The following is an 18,640-nucleotide window of genomic DNA, read 5'->3' on the forward strand; positions in this document are numbered from 1 at the left end:
AATCTCAAAAAAGATGACCTATAGATGGACTGTCCTCCACATTTCCTATAGAGTCAGGTCTCAGACCTGCTAGGAACAGCAAGTCACACACTCTTTCACTGAACAGGTCTCGGAGATACAGGTATCTGAAAGGGTCATGTAGGACGAGAATGTAGGATGAGAACCTATGTGCACTGGGCTCCATTCACTCTTTTACCTTGGAGTATCCTCTTCTTAACTTAGGTCACACTACTGTGTGGCATCTAAAAACATCCAGGTGTGTGAAGCGTACACAATAGCACAATAAGCCACAAAACACCATTGTCAGGGGTAAATATATTATAAACTCTTAGATCCACTTCTATTCTCAGAACTCCCACTTCTGATGTCACTAATTTTTCCGAGCTTCAGTTGCCTCTTCTGGAAAAGAACTTCCATGCTGTAACTACCTCCAAAGGCTGTTATAAGAATGAATCTCATATTACACTAACAGAAAATACAGTTCATCAGCCCCTTTTGTGTTCCCAAAGTGCCTTGCCCAGTATCAGACACAGAAACCACTCATCAGTAACTGACTGAGCTACAGTTTGAGCAAAATCATTTTCAGAAACATTATGCAAGTGAACTACAAGATGCTAATGAAAACGTGTTTTTTTGGCTGGGGGATTTGGAGCAGGAACTGGAAGTCTTTCACTTCCGGTGTTCAGTCTTCTCTTGAAGAGGTGTTGTAAAAGGAAGCTTAGTGCTGTAGCATCACTGAGAGCCTTTAACATTATGTAAATGTAAAACCAAAGACCCAATGGCAAGTTTTCTTCCTTTCCTGTTGAGTCTAGTTTGTGTTGCCCAGTTAGTCTTGGGATTGACTTTGTGGCCAGCCACCAAGGGGTTATATCCTTTAGAAAGAAAACTCCAGACTCTCCCTTTTCCAGCAGCCATCAAATACTAACAGCTCCTCAGAAAGCGGTGGGATTCCATGTCTACCTTCTAGCCCTTTATGCTGGCTTTTTTTTTTCTTTTGTCCTGGCTGGAACTTGTACATGTCTTGTTCATGCTGTCACCATCATTGTGAGTTCATCTGTTTACCTTCTATGCTGTGTCTGGAAATCACTGTTTTCTTGAAGTTTTCTGCCACCTCTGGCTCTTTCAATCCTCCTGACCCTTCTTCTGCAGCCTTGGGGTGAGATAGGTCTAATTTGGGACATAGCATTCTGTATTTTTGTTTTGTTTTGTTTTGTTTTCAGCATGTTGACTATGTTAATTGCTCTCTACTGCAAGGGGAAACTTCTCTAAGGAGGCTGCAGGACACTGTGATCTGTACATTCAGTAACAGTTTATTGGGAGTCATTTTAATACTATCTCCATTTAATATAGGACCTATGACCTATTCACCCACAAGCTTTTGGTCCCTTTGATAGTACCAGGCATGGGTTTCAACTTCATGCAGCGGGCTTTTGATTGAGAAGTGATTGGTTACTCTCACAACATTCATGCCACTATTGCAACACTGGGCCAATCTTATCATGCCAGTCATTACTGCAGAGTTCACAGTTGGTAAAGACTGAGGTTTACTTTTCTCCAGCAGCACATTTTAATATATATATTTTTTTACTTATTTAAAACAAGTTGACTATAAACAGCATGGTATTATGCCAGCAGCAGTCTTACCCCCTTTAATTTACCATGTCTTTTTGATTGGCAAAAAAATCATGCTCAAAATCTGATGTCTTACATTTGTTCAAGCATGATCTCTGAAGCTTACATAATAATGACATTTCCCAGCGATCTATTTTTCAGCTCCTAGAGGTTAAGAAAAGATATTCTTTATCTTTTCTATGTCTATATTTCATAAGAATGAATGTGTCTCAGATAGGCCTACTTGACTCTCATAGGATGTTAATGAGAACACCAAAGGCTTATTGTTTCTTGGATAATATTTGAACATAGAAAAAAGATATCAATTTCATACTTACCTCAGAGTGCTTTGGGTAAATGTTTTGATAAGGAATAAATGCAGGGCACAGCAGTAAAGAGCCAGGATATATTTTCAGGCAAAACTTTGCTGTCTGAAGAGCTGGCTTTTCTACCCCCTGCAGGGCTGCATGTAAAACTCTCTTATGAGACCATCTGGTTCTAATCATCTGATTTCCTTTCTCTGGAGTACCCCTGAACACTGCAAACACTGTGCGAATCAATGCGTGCCTAAGGTTCTCTGAGTGGGCCTGCCTTATTTTAAGGCCTGTTTCTTCTGTATGCTCCACTGTGATACTGTAAAGAACAAAGAACAAAAGCTTTGGGGTCTGTTAGATGGGTTCAGATGTCCACTCGACCCCTTTTCCTTCAATTATCTAGATTCCCAAATTTCTTTGAGCTTTTGCTCATTGGTAACGTAGGGAGCCTTTGTGGAAAAGGATTAGTAGAGAGTTGGCACGCAATAAACACTCAATAAAACCCGTTCTGGGAGTCTACATCATAGTTGGTGGGTGAACTAAAAACTGGCTACAGTAATAATAATCCCAGACATTTGGGAAAGCTGTGTCAGTTGCGGTAAGATCGTTCTTTCTTCTAACATGCAAATCTGGGGAAAAACATATGCAAATCATGACACTTAGATGTATATTCTTTGTGTTAGCACACAGTAAGACAATCTAGTTTTTCTTCTTTTTTTTTTTTTTTTGAGACAGTGTTTCTCTGTGTAGCCTTGGCTGTCCTGCACTCACTTTGTAGACCAGTCTGGCCTCTAACGCAGAGATCTGCCAACCTCTCCATCCCAGATGCTGGGATTATAGTCATTCACCACCATGCCCGGCTTGGACAATCTCATTTTTAAACTCTAAAACAACTGTAGCTCTTTAGAACAATTTTATAATTTCTTTCGTTTTATTTCTTTGAAGTTTTCATGTAAGTATAAAATGTATCTTGATCATATGTATCCCTCATCTTCCTTCAACTTCTTCCTAGGATCCTTTATTGCATCTTCCTATCATTTTCCTCAGCTTCATGTCCTCCATAAAAGTATGTGTGTGTATGTATATATGTATACATACATACATAAATACATACACACACATACACATATATACATATATGTATATATACATACAAATATGTATATATGTTATATCATACTATATAATATATACATATATTACATATATGTATATGTATATATGTTCACATATATGCATACATGTACATATATAGACACATGCAATGTATATGTAAATACATATATGTATGTTATATATGTATCACATCTATAAATATATACCTATTACATATATAAAAAATATATTTATATATATTTACCCACTGACTCCAGCAGGGTCATTTCACTGAGGCATGGAAAATTTACCATGGTCACAGCCCCAAAGAAAAAAGACTTCCCCTTCCTCAGGAGCTATGAAAGGCCAATAGCATGCCTGCTAGGGGAGTGGCTTTGGGAACCCCTCCCACTCTATGCTGAAACTTTTTTGGGTCCTACCCTCTCTTCCTTTTACCCCTATTCCAGTCCCCTAGTTCTCAAAAACAGGGAGCCCTCCTCCCTTACCAACTGACTGAAGACTATCAAGTATCTCAGAATTTCCTGCATCCTCTTCCTCTGTGGCCTGGCAAGGCCTCCTCGCCAAGGGGAAGTGATCAAAAGGCAGGCAACAGAATTCATGTCGGAAACAACCACTGTTCCCCTTACTAGGTGACCCACATGGAGACTGAGCTGCCTATTGGTTACATCTGGGCAGGGGCTTAGGACCTCTCCATGCATGGTCCTTGGTTAGTCTATCAGTCTCCACAGGCCCTCCTTGTCCCAGTTTGTTGGCTTTGTTGTTCTTCTTGTGGAGCTCCTCTCCTCTCTGGGTCCTTTTATTCCCCACCCCCACTCTTCCATAAGACTCCCTGTACTCTGTCCAAAGTTTGGCTCTAAGTCTCAGCATCTGCTTCAATCCTCTGCTGGGTGGAGTCTTTCAGAGAACATCTATGGAAGGCTCCTGTCCTGTTCCCTCTCTTCAACCACTTCTGGTGCCTATTCTATTTGCCCTTCTGAATGAGAATTAAGCACCCTACTTAGGGTCCTCCTTGTTACTTAGCTTCTTTATGTCTGTGAATTGTAATGTGTTCATCCTGTATTATATGGCTAATATCTGCTTATAAGTACGTATGTACCATGCGGGTCTTTCTGGGTCTGAGTTATCTCACTCAGGATGATCTTTTCCAGATATATCCATTTGCCTGCAAATTTCATGACATCCTCATTTTAAATAGCTGACTAGCATCCATTGTGTATATGTACTGCAGTTTCTTTATCCGTTCTTCCGTTGAGGGACATCTGGGTTGTTTCCAGTTTCTGGCTATTATGACTACTGCTGCTATGAACATAGTTGAGCAAACATCCTTGTTGTCTGGTGGCACATCTTTTAGGTATATGCCTAGATGTGGTATAGCTGGGTCTTGAGGTAGAGCTGTTCCCAGTTTTCTGAGAATGCACCAGAATGATTTCCAAAGTGGTTGTACAATGGTGACAGTTACTATTTATTAGTTTACTCTGCCGTAAGCAATGGAGGAGATTTCTCCACAACCTTGCCAGCATGTGCTGTTACTTGAGTTTTCGATCTTAGCCATTCCGATAGGTGTAAGATGGAATCTCAGGATCATTTTGATTTGCATTTCCCTGATGAGTAAGGATGCTGAGTGTTTCTTTAAGCTCTTCTCTGCCATTTGATATTTCTCTGTTGGGAATTCTCCATTTATTTCTGTACCCCATTTTTAATTGGCTTACTCGGTTTGTTGGTGTTTAATTTCAGGAATTCTTCATATATTCTGGATATTAGCCCTCTGTGGGATATAGGGTTGGTGAAGATCTTTTCCATTTGCAGGATGTTATTTTGTTGTATTGACAGGTCTTCTGCTTTACAGAAGCTTTTCAGTTTCACGAGATCCCTTTTACTAATTGTTGATCTTAAAGCCTGAGTTGTTGCTGTTCTGTTCCGGAAGTTATTGACTGTGCCAATGAGTTCAAGTCTCTTCCCCACTTTTTCTTCTAGTATATTTAGTGTGTCTGGTTTTATGTTGAGGTCTTTGATCCACTTGCACATTAGTTTAGTGCAGGGTAATATAAATATGGATCTATTTGCATTTTTCTACATGTAGACCTCCAGTTAGACCAGAACCATTTGTTGAAGATACTGTCTTTTTTTCCATTGAATTGTTTTGGCTTCTTGTGAAGGTTTTTGCCAGTGACCCACAGTTGCTGTACATCCATGTGTATGATAGTTATGTCATGTCCAGAGGACAGCATTTCATGGCTCTCCTTTTTAAATTTTTCTTTTAAACAAATGTGATGGCTTACATTGACACTAAATTTTTTGATCAGCTATAGTCCAAGCTGTTGGGTGGACATCCCTGTGGAGAACTTTCTTGTTTAGATTATTTGAGGTGGGAATCTACACTCTAAATCTGTGCCACACTTTCTAGAGGTAGCCCACATTAAGGGACATGGAAGAAGGAAAAAGGTTTTGCTTTTGCCTGTTTGCCCTTACTTAAGCAAGGAAGCCCATCTATCCTGCTGCTGAGACATGTCTTTACTCGTGTTCAGGATTCTAACACAGAGTGAAAACCAGCAGGTTTCCAGGGCTCCTCTAGGACTCCAGCACTAGGTTGAGACATCCAGCCTCTTAGACTGGACAACTACCTGATTCTTGGCATTTCTATATAAGAAAACACTACCAAATTTTCGGCTTACTCTCAAGTCTTGTTTTCTTTTCTTTTCTCTTTTCTTTTCTTTTCTTTTCTTTTCTTTTCTTTTCTTTTCTTTTCTTTTCTTTTCTTTTCTTTCCTTTCCTTTCCTTTTCTTCTTTCTTTCTTTCTTTCTTTCTTTCTTTCTTTCTTTCTTTCTTTCTTTCTTTCTCTCTCTCTCTCTCTCTCTCTCTCTCTCTCTCTTTCTTTCTTTCTTTCTTTCTTTCTTTCTTTCTTTCTTTCTTTCTTTCTTTCTTTCTTTCTTAGTAAACCAGTAGATTTAACCTAGGTATCTTGCTTGGGTATAAGTGTGGAGCTGTCCGCTACAGCATGGCTAACTTGGCACTTTACTGAAGAAAGTTACTTCCTTTGCTCAGAAGGCCTTGGCAACCAATAGCCCTCCTGATTGAGTGACTGAATGTTTACAGAATCATGTGGGACCTATGCAGACAAATTAAAGTACTGTGAGTTCACATATCTCAAGTCTCACATGCCCATAACATGACACATCAAAATCTTCCCCCATATAGTCTAGGTCTTACATTATTTCTTCCACCTTTTCCATGACTTTCCCCGAACCTTGGAAGGATCCCATATGTGTTCTGTTTGAAGTTTAACATTCAACAATCACGTTTTATCCGCTCACTGACCATCTAAGAGTCTCTGTGCTAACTACCATGTGTTGCAAAGAAGAATTTCTTTGATCAAGGCTGAGAGCAGCACTTGTGTATGGGTATAAACCAGTATTTAGGAGAAAGTTTGATAGCTTGTCCATTTTGCAAAATAAAGCAGTAAGTTAAGCCCTAGTACCTATTGTCCTCCCTCCCTCCCCAACCATAAGTGTTTAACATGGTCTACAGTACTAGGTATGATCTCCTTTCTGTAGGTTAAATCTCAGATCCAAGGAGAAAGCAGTTGATTAGCCACAGTTTGCCTGGGAAGTTGGTATAATAGCAATGAGGTTCCAAAGCTAGAAAAGACCACTGTTGAATTGTTGGCCCCAGCTTTCTGCATAGCAACTTGCAGCACTGTGACAGGCTGTTTTGCGATCATTATCACAGTTTAAAAGAGGTAGGTGGGTATTATTGTTACTTTTAGCAAATATGGGTAAATATCTTCGGAAATGTTAAATATTTTGCTCCAGTTCACTATAAACTTGCCAGTTTGACTAGACTGAAGATTTCCTTGAGAACAGGTTAAGCACACTCCAGAGTAGGTGTGTGAAGGCATTTCTGGAGATTACTGGCATGTGAATGAAAAACCTAGCAGAGGGGTCACGTCTTAAAAAATTGCCCCATTATATGATAGCTGGAATGTGGATGAAGCAATAAGAATAGAAGAATGAGGAACTTCTCCTGTGTACATGGAAGCTGTGCATTTTTTTGTTCCTGGCATTCCCCTGTGTTTTTTGGCTTTCATTCTTGGAGTGGGGCTTACACATTTCACCTCTCTTTTATTCTTAGTTTCTAAGACTTAGCAGCTACTTATTTTGAAGACTACTGAATGTAAAGATGGTCATGTGGAACCATTCAGTCTTCTGATCTCACAGACCAGTCTAACAAAACTCATCACACACACACACACCATTCTATTTTAGAAAAACCTTGATTAATAGAGCCATAAAACCATTATGAGGTACAGCCATGTTTGAAAAAATATATTTTAAAACTTAACTTCATTTTCCAATGCCCTCTTTTAATATCTTAATATCATTATAAAACAGAAAAAAAATCAGGCCATTTTTAAAAAGTTGAAGAAGAACAAGGCCAGGGGGTAGGGAAGGGGGAGGTTACTGGTCCTGTTTGACTTTCTACATCGGCCATGAAGGGAGGAATCAATTTAACTCTGCCTTGCCAGTGCTCTGTCTGCGTTTACAGTGCTGGGCTGTGATTGTGTGTCCTTACATGCCAACCGTGTGTGCTGTCACTGGACTACATGTGTAGTCTTCCACTGTTATTTTGATCTCAAAAGTCTAAGAATGCTCCGCTGTCTGCTATTGCTGAACTGTCCCCAAACAGAGCAGCCCTAAGACAGCCATTTTAATTTGGTAATGATTTTTATGGGCCAGGCACTTAGAACAGGTGTGGTTGAGTAGCTTGCTCTCTGAAGTACTATGTATCAAATATGGCATCTGAAGCTGTAGGAGCCACATTAAAGATGGCATCCTGATCCAAAGTAACTGGAGTTACTTTGCTGCTTTGGGGCCTTCTCTGTTCATATCTGTGCTGTCTTGTTTTATGCCAACTCAGTACAATCATTTGGGAATCATTGGAGTCATTTAGGAAGAGGGGATCTCAGTTTTAAAAAAATGTTTCCAGCAGACTAGCCTTTGGGTGGGTCTGTGTGGGCATTTTCTTGGGTGCTGATTGGTCTGGGAGCACCCAGTGCACTATGGGTTATGCCACTCCTGGAAGGTGGTCCTGAGTGCTACAAGAAAGCAGGCTGAGCAAGCTATGAGGAGCAAGCCAGCAAGCAGCACTCACTCCTTCACGGCCACTGCTTCAGTTCCTGCCTTGAATTCCCGTCCTGACTTCCTTTGATGATGGACTTTGATGCAAAACTGTAAGATGAAATAATCTCTTTCCTCTGCATATTGCTTTTGGACATTGTGTTTTATAATGGTAATAGAAACCATAGCAATATCTCATTTTATTGTCTTAGCATTCAGGGACATCCATATTCCTTGAGCCATTTATAATAGTGTATATAGAATACATAATCTTGCCAACTTCCCTTATAATGACTGTTCTGAAAGCAAATGTTCCAAGAAACCTGGAAAGAAATGATGAAGCTTTCTAGGACTTGTCTCCATTGGCACAAAAATGTCTTTTTTTTTTCTGGTCATTCATGCCAACTCAGGCTCAGGAGGGGTGAGGAAGGAATGGACTCAGCATAAGATTGTTGCAGACAGGCATGTGAATATAGGAAAGAACGGACTCATGTAGGCCTTATTGGAAAGGGCTACCATAGACATCCCCTGAAACCACCCCATCTCAGTAGCAAATACACAGATGATAAGTCTAAGCTCCTTGCTCATGTTTCTTAAATGACAGCTTACCACAAAGGCCTGTAATAATACATAAGAGCCATGTGCTGAATGTGAGACCCTGAGCCAAGTATTTTGCATGCATCATTTCTTTTAAGCCTTGTAACAAGAACTGAATTTTTCTAATGATTCACTAATGAAGAAACTGCCTGGAGAAGTTTTATCTTTATTTAAAGGTACATAGTAAGTACAGTCTTTGAGATTTCGTCTAGGCTTTGTGAATGGCATAGTGTGTGCCCTTAGCTGGTCACTGAGAACATGGGTTCAGAGGTGAAAGAGACTTCAGGTAAATTTGAGGAAGTGAGTGGGCTGGGTATAAAAAGGTCGAGGAACAGGAATTGGTCTATTAGGTGGTCAAAGAATATGAGGACATCTTGGATCAAGAAATTCATTTGGCTTTGGAATCCAAGAAAAGGACCATTACCTACTGAAGCCGGAAGTCTGGCAGCTCACGGCCACCACCAGGGATTCCTGAGGCCAGAGCTTAGCCTCTCAGTTGACTGCTCTTCTCTTCTCTAACAGAGACTGAGAGTTTCTTCAGTCATCTCAGCACAAAAAACTGCTTGAGATCTTACTATTATTTCCCACTTTTTTCATAAGATTCCCTGCACTCTGCCCAAAGTTTGGCCAGAAGTCTCAGCATCTGCTTTGATAGTCTGCAGGGCAGAGCCTTTCAGAGACCCTCTGTGGGAGGCTCCTAACTTGTTTCTTCTTCTTCTGATGTCCAGCCTTTTTGCCTTTCGGAGTGGGGACTGAGCATTTTAGTCAGGGTCCTCCCTCCTGATTAGTTTCTTTAGGTGTACAGATTTTAGTAGGTTTATCCTATATTATATGTCTCTATGAGTATGTATATACCGTGTTTGTATTTCTGCTTCTGGGATAGCTCACTCAGGATGATCCTTTCCAGATCCGACCATTTACCTGCAAATTTCATAATTTCCTTGTTTTTCATTGCTGAGTAATATTACATTGTGCAGATGTACCACAATTTCTGTATCCATTCTTCAGTTGAGGGGCATCTGGGTTGTTTCCAGGAGGTCCACAAGGAGAGCAACAGAACCAAAAAATTTGAGCACAGGGGTCTTTCTTGAGACTCATACTCCAACCAAGCACCATGCATGGAGATAACCTAGAACCCCTGCACAGATGTAGCCCATGGCAGTTCAGTGTCCAAGTGGGTTCCATAGTAATGAGAACAGGGACTGCTTCTGACATAAACTGATTGGCCTGCTCTTTGATCACCTCCCCCTGAGGGGGGAGCAGCCTTACCAGGCCACAGAGGTAGACAGTGCAGCCACTCCTGATGAGATCTAACAGACTAGGATCAGAAGGAAGAAAAAGAAACCCTTCCCTGCCAGTGGACTTGGAGAGGGGAGTGTGTGGTGAAGGGGAAGGAAGGGATTGGGAGGGGACTAGGGAGGGAACTAGAGGGGGGATACAAAGTAAATAAAGTATAATTTAAAAAAAACTGCCGAGAGAAACACAGCCTTGAATGAGAAAACCCCAGTTCTCCCTTTTCTTAGAACTGTCAATATTTGGAAGCTCTTACACAGTGAGATGATTTCTAAACCAACTCTGACCTTTGACCAAAACAGAAGGTAAAATAAACAGCACCTTAGGTTGACATTTGGGCATCTGACCCAAATTGCTGTACATTGCTTTAGTGAAGCAGAACTGTTAAGGACATGGCTTAAGAGACAATAACCTCGGATGGGTCATGTACCTCTTAAAACACTATGTGACTTACTTTAAAACTGAAAGAACAATGGTCAGAAGAGAAGGAAGAGGTTAAGAGTACTTGAGCAGTATCTGCTTGGAAGCTGGAGTGTGGAAAGTGCTCAATACATGTGAGAGATCTTAGGTTCCCTGACACCTGATCTGACCCTCAAGGTGTTTGTTTGCTATGTAGCATAGGACCCAGATGGCACAATCGGCAAATGCTAAGATTTTGCATTATACTCAGATCTAGGTAAGAACTGTTTCTTCTGACTAGTGGTGGGACGCAGGAGGAAGTCAGAACCCTACTCAGTCTTGTATTAGTATAGTAAGTGGAAGTATGATACTGCCTCTCTCTAGGAATTGGTACAAAGGTTAATCAATAATGGATTATATAGCACTGCAAGTCATATATATGACTGCCATATAGTTAACAGTCTTTGTATGTGTTCTATTGTTATTTCTCACTCAAGTGTTTGTTGAGTGGCTTCTGTGTAGCACACGCTGCCTGGGCCTTGGGCCTGTGCCCTCCACTTCTGGAAATTGTCCAAGAGTTGTTTTCTGGTTTCTTGACCCCAGGCTAAAAGTATTGGTGAAGTACATGCTGCCTGTCCACACATGTGCTCATTGCAAAGCCAGGGCTAAGCAGCTAACACAACCTGGACAGGGCCAGGACGATGAGCTTAGTTGGTGTGGTTACCTGGGAATGATTTTTATGCATTACCAGTGCATGGTACAAGCGGGGCCATCTGATTTGAAGTGATTTGGCATGACCAAACTCAAATGATATGCTTTTTCAAGAAGATTTGAGCCTCCCAGTTTTTTCAATGAGGTCAAAAATTCAGGTACTAGAGGCTTTGAAAACAGAGGTTTGAAGAAAAAAAATTGATTACCAAGCCATTCTTGTTTCCAACTGTTTCCTGCCAGGTCTAAAATTGTTGACTTTTAGAGAATATGTGTGGAAGGCAAGCTTCATGCAAAGCAGCAGCAAAATGGAATTAACATGTTTAATTTAGACTCACATCACGGGTGGACATTGTCATTGTCAGTCCTGGAACACCGTTTGCTGACAGAAACTGCAAATGGGTGAATGAGATAAGATACCTAGGGTATCTGTATACAGCTGGCTCATGGGAGCCTGTTGCCTACACTAAACGTTAAGCACAAAAGAGAAAATAAAATGGCTTTGGAGTTATTTTGAATTTAAATACTCAGTATAAGCAAAGGGAGAATCTGAATTTGGAGGCTGTGCTCATGTATTGGCAGTAAAGACTGTCCTTGAAGTGAGTGATGGGAAGCAAATGATGAATTGTTTAATTGTTGGCAAACAAGCCCTCCTGTCATTATATGAGGTGATAAGCAAACAAGCCAGTCTGCAAATGAACCCCCAATACAGGCACATGGCACAGAAAAGGCAGACCTACTGCCTGATGGTTCACCTTTAGGCTTGTCATACAATTGGGGACAGTTTCTGCCTGTTGCAGACTCTTAATAGACTATAATTGAGTTGGCCCCGTTCCCCTAAATAGGCCTTCTTGGATTCCCTACCCTATACTCAGCTCCACTGCCAATGATTCTCTTCCCTACCTTCTGGAACAACACTATCTCAGGTGGCCCTGTTTTCTCACAGGCTTACTGAGCTGATAAAGGTTATCAGCTAAGCCTGTGAGAAGACATGTCTTCAGCCTCCAGCACCCACCCTACTTCTCTAGGAGGTTTAGATTTCCTGTAAGCTGGATGCTCAGACCACTGTGTTGTGCCTTCTCCCACATCCCCATGCCTCACACGATGTTGCACTGGAAAGAGCTCCCCTCACAATGCTTTGAAAAATCAGAAGCCACCAACCTCTAAAGGGGCCAAACCAATTTGCAATCTGGAAGCCTCTCTCAGTTGCCCATGGTCACTGTGAGGATTCACTTCCCTTTTTAGGACCTTCTCCGTTTCCTTTATTCTGGCTCATTCCTCTTAGCAAGTAATACCTCATCATAAAATCAACAGAACCAAAATCTTTCCTCGGCCCACATTCTCGACTAGATATGATCATATCTTTTTATTTTCTCTTATGCTCAACTTGCCAGGATTTGTGTGCTTATTATAATGCTTCCTAATCTTCAGTTACCTCTTCTTAATTGATAATATGCCACTTAAATTGTTTGTCAAAGTCTTTACTGATTTGCATTAGACCAAAACAATGTCTTTATTTCAGTTGATGGCATACAGCAGCATTCGGCATGACATTCCTCCCATTTAGACATACTTTCTCCTCTTGGCTTTCCTGCTTTGTCTTCTCCACAAGCTGCTGTTTCTCAGCATTCACTGCATGTAGCTTTTCTGTGCATACAGTTCATGGTCTCTAGGGGTTGATCCTATATATGATTAATCTCAGTCTCATTCTCTCTCTCTAGCACTTTATTAGCTCCCACTGATTTGATTTAAATACCACATTTATGATAATTCTATGTAATGTATTTCTTCATCCTACATTATTTTTGTAAATTCTATTTGAATATTCATCTCGAAGATATCGTTTTTGTATGTTTGTATATTCTACAGGCATCTTGAACTTAATTAAGAATATGGACTTTTTCATTCTTTTCCATTCCAAATTTGTTTTCATGCCCACTTAGTCATCAGCATATCAGTAAGTTGTACCATTATCTAAACAATGATTTTAGCCAGAATCCAAATGATCATCTTTCCTTCACATAACAAGCCCATTGAAAGTTTGGATGATTTCATCTCTAAGAAGAACTCTCATCTTTCCATCATTGCCATCTCAACTGGCATTTTTTAGGCTAAGACATCATAAACTCTCATTTAGATAACTTCATGTATCAGTTCCCTCTTCAGTCATTTTTCATGTAGCATCAAAGTGGACCTTAAAATAAAGCCACCCAGTGGGTTCCACTTACATGTAACAGAAATCACAGATTTTTCTTCTCCCCACTCTCTGCCTCTAAACATCCTATAAAACTTTCCTCCTTGGCTGCTATGCCATGGCCATGCTGGTATAAGGATTTCAAAAATGCCAAGATCTCCACAACCATATGGTTTGCCTACGCTGTTCCCTAAAGTTTTGCTTCACTTAGTCATTTATCTCCTTTTAGGTTTCAATTTAAATGCTACCTTCTCAAAGAATCCCTTCCAGGCCACTTTTCCTTAGGTAAAATCCATAACCTCTAGTCCAGCCTCTTGCTTGTCCTTCAGGATTGAGTCTAAGTCAGGTAAAAGAAATCCCACAGCAACAAGGATCACATTTTCCTCTGTACCCTTGTATGGTCAGCATTTTGCCAAAGCCAAGAACAAAACAAGCGATTAATGCCATTTTTTTTCAAACAAAAGGGGAAGCTATTTTGGGATCTAATCTACACAGCCGTGAATAGGCATGGAAACTCCCAGTGTTTCTTTATTCCCAAGGCACCACTCACTAGAGAGGGGCTCACCATCAATCTCCCAACTTCTATTTGTTATAGTTTGTTATTTGGCCAGTTGACATCAGTATTGGTGAAAGCAGTGCTAAGTAGTATGCCCATTTGTTCTGAGCTAATGGCAATAGAAAGTAGAATTTAGGGTGGAATCTAGAATGTGCAATATAAGTAGATATTTTTTTTCATTTAAAACTTCCAATAATCCCACAAGGCAGGTGGTACCACTAACTCCAGCATACATGTGAGATTCCTGCCTGAAATTTCAGGTGGCTTGTGGACCTCCTAAAAGCCTGTGGATGCTATTGAAGAAACCCTGCACAACCATTATGTGTGAGTCAAGCTGTAATACTCAACATTATTAAGTGTATAAAGAAAAGACTGGTGTATCCATTCATTTATATACTAATTAAAGTGTATTAATAATTGCAATATACATCAAACATATTAACGTCTCTTGCCATTCATGGATCTCCAGAGGTCATGAAGGAAACATGGGAGGCATTCCAAACATTAAAGAAAAAGGGAATTTGGAGTTGACAAGGGGACTCATGTTTAGTTTACCTACAAAAGTGACGAGCAACTTTAATAGATGTTTCTGAGAAATATTAAGACAAAACATAATGCAACATGAGTAAAATAGTGGTCACTTCTTGTCCTAGGGCAGGGTCTTTATCAACATTGTGACATTAAACCTCTGATCTGTCCAAAATGTAAACTCCTGACTTCCTGTGTTGCAGCTCTACCCAACAGTATGACTGTATTTCAAGATAGACTCTTTAGAAGGCAACTATGGTTAAATGAAATTATAACAATAAGGCTATCATTAGAGAAGACTAGATCCTCATCAAAAGCATTTCTCTCTCCATCCCCTTTGAAGAATGAAATGAGAATTCAACTGTCTAGAATCTAGAAAGAGTGTCCTCAGCAGGCCCTCACCACACTGTTATCGTCAGCTGAGACTTCCAAACTCCAGCATGCTCTGGAGATATATCTCTGAGTTTAAACTATCTAGTCTTCAATGATCACAATGACATAATTAGTTCCAACACAAAACTCTCCTCTTTTCAAAATTATTGAGAAAAAAAGTTTTAAGTACATAGGGATTTTTTAAACACTGTTAAATATGATCTTAATCTTAATGTCTTGATTAAAGCATGAGTTGTCAACTTTAGGATATATGAAATACTTGTTAAAAAAGTAAACAGGACTCTCAAGACTATGTGCTCAAAACATGAAGACAAAATATAGCTTTTAATTAATGCTTATAGTCACATTGTTCACAGGCCAACAACCTAAAATTTTACTGAATTTAATCATCTTAACAGTCTTATTTTGAACCTCCTTCATTGATAGCTTTTTGCAGAGACTGTTTATGTCCATACTCACTTTCCCATTCCTTTTTTCTTTTTAATAGCAGGAGTCTAATGCACAACAGAGAAATTGTTGCCTGAATATGGAATTTCCTGGCCTTCCGTGGAGTTGTATATTCTTGTAACTGATCTATGCAATAACATATCCATGTCAATACTCTTGGACTTCTGAAAAGACCCTCAGATTGAGGAAGACATGCTGGCTTCCCTCGTTTCCCTTTCCTGTTGGCTCATGTAATAATTACCCATTGTTGTATAACAAATGACCTAGAAGATTTAGTGGCTTAAAACAATAACACTTGCTGTCTCATAATTCCTCCAATGCAGGAGTCTGGGCATGGATTAGGTGAGTCCTCTTTCTCAGGGTCTCTGAGAAGGTTATAATGAAAATGTTTGTGAGACTGCAGACATCGGAGGCTCCATTATGGAAGGCTCTGATTCTTAAGTTCACTCACACATGCTTTAGCAGGATCATTTAACCATGTGGACTGAGAGTCTGGCCCTCATTGTCACCCTCAACTTTTGGCACATTAGCCTTTCCAAAGGGCAGCTGTCAACAGAGCAGCTTTCTTTTGCAAAGCAAAGGGGCTAGAAAACAAGAGAGGGAAATACAGCAAGGAAAAGAGTGTAGCGAGTTGGAAACTATAAGCCTTTGTCATCAAATGTGGTTGTGATATTCCATCACTTTCACAGTATTCTGTTCACTTAAGCAAGTGTCTGGGTCCAGGCCACACTAGTATGAGTGGCATGAGGATTGAGCATCTGGAGGTAGGGGTTTTCAGCATGTGAGTGGCTGCTTATCCCGGCTGGAACATAAATACACAGGCAGAGTCCTGAACAATGCTACTGAGATTTTGGAGGAAGCTGATATGACATAGCCGAAAAGACTGAGGCTCATGAAAATCTCTACCAACCTGGTGTGCCGATTTATTGAGTCCAGTCACCTTTAACTTTAACCGTTAGTGACTCAGGATTTGACTGATTATCCAGTGATACTCTTAATGTCATGGCATGTAGTCATGAAAAACACAAAAGACATACAACATTGGAAAAGCTTGTTTTACCAAGAGTGGTTGGTTACGGTTGAAATAATACTGTACAAACAATGCAGTGACAAGATAATAAACCTTTCTTTACATCAACACATTTCTGTGATATACACAAAGAAAGCTGAAGATGACAAGAAATAATTTTTAGAAACAGATGATATACTCTAGAAATTTTATTTGACAGTCAATTGAAAATACAAATATTTCCAGCATGTCTTCATGTGTACTATTTGCTAGACTAGGTTCTGGAAACAAAAGTGAAGACTTGTATTCATCTGACATGTCCCTATATTCAAGATGAATGGAAAAGGTCTATTTTGGAGTGAGTAACTGCTTTCACTAGTTTTTTTAAATTATATTCCATATTTTATTTATCCATTTATTCGTATATTTATTATTTTTTGCATGTGTGCATCAAAATGAACATGTGGAAGTCCAGTGACAACTTGTAAGAATCAGGCTTGACAGCCCATGCCTTTACCTACGGAGCCATCTTGCTGGCCCTCTTTCATAGACTTTGAAGTATACTTAATGTATTTAATTAAGATAGGATAGGATCCAACGAAGAAGAAGAAAAAAATTCAGTATAAAATATCAATGACACTTCATTTACAGGGAGAGGTAGAACATGGGATAAACAACTAGGAAAATGTTGTAGGGCCACCCTAGAGCATATGATGTAAGAAACTCAAAGGCCAGAACATGTATTTTTCCACTTAACCTATAGATTAGAAAAGGGAATCTAAAGCTCCCCCTGCCCGGTGAAGGAATTTTTACATTAAACACAGAGAAGCTGACCATTTGCAAAGTCAGAGCAGGTGCTCCCATTGCTTGACAACTAGGAAAACTATCCTGAGCTACACTGTAGCGCCCCATGCCCCATGAACTTGGGCTTGTGTGCCTCACAGGTAAATGCAGACTAATTTTTGAGTGAATTGAATGCTTACGAGGAGGAATCTAAGTACATTATAAAAGATGACAAAAAGTTTTGCGTTTTAGTTCTGAGGTTTCTTTAGGAATGTAACACAGATAACGCCAACCTTGAGTCTCATTTATTTCATTGTTTATGGACTCATCAACACAAGAGTACCAATGGCGGCACTGATTCGAAACTTAAATATGAACAGATTTTAAAATGAAAACTTAAGGAACTGTAGCAGAATGTGTGTACCATGTCACGATGATATGGAGGAAGGCAATGACTACATTTTTGTCACCACTAAAAGACTGCTGAGACTCCAAGATACACACTTTCCTTTCACAAAAACATGAAGGCATGCATTCGTTGATCTCATCCATAATGACAGGGTTTAGTTTCGGTTTCTGTGGCAGACTTAGATGTAAGCATATTTGGTGTAGTCCTTCATTATATTTTATATTTTAATAATGTGTGAAGAATAAACTGTTTAGAAAACCCATTTTGGATAGAGCATTTGCAGAAGAGATGACTGGAAATGTTCCCACTGTCTTTGGAGCCTGCAGCTCAGCATGGTCACATGGCATCTGAAAAACTCTGCACACTTAAAATGGGGGAGCTGAGCATCTGAGCTTTATTTTGCCATGTGACAGACATGTTGATATGTTGGTATGCAGCAGCTGAACACGGCACCCACATCACTCACTTCAGTGTCCTGCGGTCAGCAGTGTGGATGGACACGCTTTAGAGTCCCTAAAAAGGGCTATCACATGGCTGAAATTAAGGTCTCAGCTACACCGTGTTTTGATCTGGTGTCTCAATACAGTTTAATATGTCTTTAGGTTTGGTCTATTGTTACACGAATTCACTTTCTTCTGACTGTGTGACTGGAGGCTTAGGTTTCTTGCTGGTCACCACCCTCTTTTTTTTTTTTTCTCTGCAACTCTTCCAATGTTCTAAATGTTTCCTCCATGACAAGAAGTGCCTCTCACTGCAGTGTATCTTAGTAACTGAACAGATATCTCCAATCTCTTTGTTAGTCTTCCTAATGCAGACTTACACAGATTTTGAATACATGCCTTGGAAGTATAAGAAGAAAATTGCAAATGCCAGGGACTGAAAGCAGGCCAGTGGAAATTTACTTGTGGAATTGTTACAGAGGCTTTATTTTTAAGAATGCTAAGTGAGAATTAAAAAAAAAAATCATCTGCCTCGATACCCTGCAGGGCAGAGCCTTTCAGAGGCCCTCTGTGGTAGGCTTCTGTCCTGTTTTCTGTTTTCTCCCTCCTCTGATGTCCATCCTCTTTGCCTTTCTGAATGGGGATTGGGCATCTTAACCAGAGTCCTCCTTCCTGATTAGCTTCCTTAGGTGTACAGATTTTAGTATGTTTTTCCTATATTATATGTTT

Source organism: Psammomys obesus, unplaced genomic scaffold, assembly GCF_907164565.1.
Source record: "Psammomys obesus unplaced genomic scaffold, mPsaObe1.curated_primary_1811, whole genome shotgun sequence".
In the NCBI taxonomy this organism is placed as follows: Eukaryota; Metazoa; Chordata; class Mammalia; order Rodentia; family Muridae; genus Psammomys; species Psammomys obesus.